The 5,000-nt window shown below is 29.1% G+C and overlaps 1 protein-coding gene across 1 annotated transcript in view; it reads left to right on the top strand.

Annotated features, from left to right (window-relative positions):
• LOC122242091 (uncharacterized) overlaps window positions 1-5,000 on the top strand; it is a 17,747-nt gene that overhangs the window by 1,140 nt on the left and 11,607 nt on the right. The gene's annotated exons all lie outside the window — the stretch shown is intronic.

Raw genomic sequence — 5,000 nt, 5'->3', positions numbered from 1 at the left:
TATATTATATCTATCTTTATATATATATATTTTATTATATTATATATAATATTTTGTATTTGGTGATTATGTGTGTGTGTGTTGGTGTGCTGTGTGTGTGTGTTTGTGTGTATATACCACACAAAACACACACCAATACACACCACACATAACACACAACATATATTATACCAGATATATAATAATATATATATATATATATATATATATATTATATATATTATATATATATATATATAATTATATGTGTGTGTGTGTGTGTGTGTGTGTGTGTTGTGTGTGTGTGTGTGTGTGTGTGTGTAACACACACACAACATATTACAGTATATATATATATATATAATTATATATTTATATACATGACTATATACACTATATATATAGATATCATATATTATTATATTATGTACATATTTTTGTACATATATATATATACTCAATCATATAGTATATATATATATATATATTTATATATATATAATTTATATATATATATATATTATATATATATCTATATGATATATATATATATATTATGTTTGTGTGGGTGTGTGTTTGGGTGGGTGTTTGTGTGTATACACACAACACAAACAACACACATATATATATATAATTTATATATATACTGTAATTATAGATATATATATTTATATTTTATATAGATATATATATATATGAATATATATTTATATGTGTGTGTGTGTGTGTGTCGTGTGTGTGTGTGTGTGTGTACAAACTAAAAACACATACATTATATAGATATATATATATTATTTTTATATATATCATATAAATATATATATTTATATATATATACATAATATATAATATACATATATATTATATATATATATATTTTATTTTATATATATATATATATATATATATAAAACTATATATTTAATATATTTTTTTTTTTTGGGGTTTTATATATATATATATATATTTATATATATTTAAAAATAAAAATATATTATTATATATATATTTATTCATATAATATATATATTTATATTTTTATATGTTTTGTAAAAATATATTATTTAAATTTTTTATATATTTTAAATTATATTAATAAAAATTATATATTATATATTTTTAATATATAAAATTTTATATTTATTATATATATATATATAAATATTTCAACATTAATATTATATATTTATTATAATATATATTTTAAAAATATTTGTAAAATTGATATATTTAAAAATATATACAAATTTTTAAAAAACAAAAATATATATGAATATATATATACATATATATATAAATATATATAATTATATTTATTGTACATAAGTTTTTTCTTTTAAAATATATATTATTATAATTTTATTTATATATATAATAATTTTAAAAGTAAGTATAATAATATTAATGGTAATAATGATATTAATAACAATAAAATAATGATATATTAACGGATATAATAAAGAATAATAATGATAATGATAATAACAACAACTAGTAATAAAAATAACAATAATAATGACAATACAAACTGATAAAAAAAAAAAAAAAAAAAAATACTCAAGTCCTTTCCCCTCTCCAGTCCTTACAAGCCCACGTCGTCACCACCAATAACAACAACCACGTCAGTCGCCAAACCGCCTGCTCACCAGTCTCACGGGCAGCAACAGTATGACCTGGTACTTTCATCTGAGAAACGATTGTAAACAATCACACCCATTGGCCAAATCCCTCTGAGTAATGTAACGAATATATTAGTGTTGTATAGTGAAGTACATCTGTATCGCGCGGTATGTTGTGTGTGTTTGGTTACGTTATGTTGACTATGTTGGTTTTAGGTGTGGCGCTCATGTTTTGGTAAGAAGTTTAATGTGGTGGAGTTCCGTTAACGCTAATTACGTCAGTTTCGTTTAGGTCTTTAATAATAATTAGTAAAGGTAATGGGGAGGAGCTAATAATGAATAGGAAGGTCCATGGTCATGGTAATGAGTATGATAAGATATTGATAATAGAAATAGAAATGAGAGCGAAGAAATATGATATTAAATAGTAATAAAGGAAATTATAAGTAATGATATTCGAGGAAATAAAACTTATAATTATGATAGTATAGTAATAAAAAAATATAATTATATAGTATAGAGGTAATAAAAATTATAATTATGAAGTAAGAGGTACTAAAAATTATAATGATTAAAAGTATGATAATGATAAAATTAAGGGAAAATAAATAGCAAAAATAAAGATATCGATAATAGTAAAAGCAATGATTTATACTTCATATGTCATTTAAAAAGTGGAGTACTGATAGTGAATATAAATTATGAAGATAGCAACAATAGTAACAGATAGAACCATAATAATAATAGAAATCACGAAAGGAACCCAGAGAGACGCATTAGCACATGTATCTTCGCCTCCGCATACTGGAACGATACAATTAAGATCCTCCGATTCCGTCCGCGTACCAGTGAACTGGCCGCAGATCGTTATTCCCTTAGAAACTCTCCCTGTAAACACACCATGCCTGGCTCCCGCGACTGGTTTTCGCACTGTACGGATTTATGAGTTGTGTGTGTGTGTGTGTACACACACACACACACAAACACGAATACATATGTATATATATTATATATATAAAGTATATAAATATATAATATATATATATATATAATATATATACATATATATAGACATATCTATATACATATATATAATATATATATAATATATATATAATATATATATATATATATATATAGTAATAGTAAGTATGTGTGGTTGTGTTTGTGTTGTGTGTGTGTGTGTGTTTGTGTGTAATACACACACACACACACACACAAACACACAAATATATATCAGTATATATAAATATTAAATAATAATTTATAAAAAAAATATAATATATATATATATATATATTATAATATATATAATGTGTGTGTGTTGTGTGTGTGTGGTGTCTGTTTGTGTGTGTGTTGTGTGTGTGTACACACACACACACATACATATATATATGAAATATATATATATATATATATATATATAATACATATATATATACTATATAATATAGATATAGTTTAGTTATTACATATATATATAAACACACACATATATATATATATATATAATATATATATATAATATATATTATATATATATATATATATATATAGTATATACCTAATATATGTATTGTGTTTTGTGGTTTGTGAGTGTGTTTTTGGTGTGTAAACACGACACACAACACACACACTTATAATATTATAATATATATATATATATATATATATGTATGTGAGGTGTTGTGGTGTTATTTGGTGTGTGTTTGTGTGTATACACACACACAACACACACACATATATATATATATATATAAATAAACTGTATATATATATCATATAAATATAATATAAATATAGAAATAAATATATATTCTATATAAATATGCTATATAATTATATATATATATATAATATATGTATGTATGATAAAATATATAAAATATATCTATATAATATATATTATTAATATATAATATATATATGTATAATATATATGGTGTATATAAGTATAAATATATATAATAAATATAATATAATATATAATATATATATATATAACACACTCACTCAGATGGTTACTCCGTTAATATAAAAATACACTACAACACAGCACACACACCAATACCACCACAGCACACACACACGACACGCACACACACAACACACACACATTACTCACCACCCACACACACACACACACTACTGACGACACACACACACCACACAATATCCACGGGACACACACACACACACACACACCACCACAACACGCACACCCCACACCAATAAAACACACACCACACCCACACACACAACACACACACATAACACACCACACACACAAACAACCCAAACCCCCCACACCACATACCCACAACACCACACCCACATCCCCACACCATCACATACCACACACACATACCCACACACCACACACACACACATACCCAACACACATACCACACACACACACAGACACCCACCCACAGCCACACACACACACACACACACACAACACAACACACACACTACACACTCACCCCCCCCCTACACCCACCCACCATACACCGACACACACCACTACACACACACACACACACACACACACACCACACGCACCCACCCACTACAAACACACACACACAAACACCACACACTACCACTCACTCACCACACACACCACCCACCCCCCCAACACCCCCCCCCCCCCCCCCACCCCCCCCCCCCACCCCCCCCCCCCCCCCCCCCCCCCCCCCCCCCCACTCTCCTCTCACCACACACTCACAGCAACACAATCACCGCACCACACAAAAACAAACACTCACACGACACACAATCACACACTCACACACTCTCACTCCCACCACACACCCATACATCCTACACGTATACTACCTCCCCAAAAACCCTGCCGTCCCATCACACACCCACCCACACCCCACACCCCCCCCCGCCTCCCCCCCCCCCCACCCCCCAACTCCCCCCAACACACCACCCACCCATCTCACACGACAACTCTCACACACACCACAGCACATTCACAGCACGAAACTCAAAGAACACATACATACAAACACAACAACACCAACAACAACCACTCCAATAATTAACAATCCGCTTAACAACAGGCAACCACGAAACCCCAACTTACACGCATCACCCCATCAACAATACCATTACCCTACTATAGCTAATTCCCGAAAACCACCCACAACACTACCTGTTGCACTAGGATCAAAAATCCCTGACTACGCCCAGAGTATTGTGTAACAGTTTCTCAAGCAAATTTATAAACTGCCTTCTACTCAGCTTAAAAAATTATTCCAGACCCCATAAAAGTAAACCTTATGTAATTATTAGTATAAATAAAAAATGCTATGACCGAGAATAGAAGGGAAAGCGAAAACCACGGAGATATAACCCAAAAACCAAGTAAAGTTATAGAAAATAATAAAT

Source organism: Penaeus japonicus, unplaced genomic scaffold, assembly GCF_977035675.1.
Source record: "Penaeus japonicus unplaced genomic scaffold, GWHDUDI00000001_assembly GWHDUDI00000005, whole genome shotgun sequence".
Lineage (NCBI taxonomy): Eukaryota > Metazoa > Arthropoda > Malacostraca > Decapoda > Penaeidae > Penaeus > Penaeus japonicus.
The sequence above is the reverse complement of the archived record's forward strand: the minus strand, read 5'-3'. Positions and strand labels throughout refer to the sequence as shown.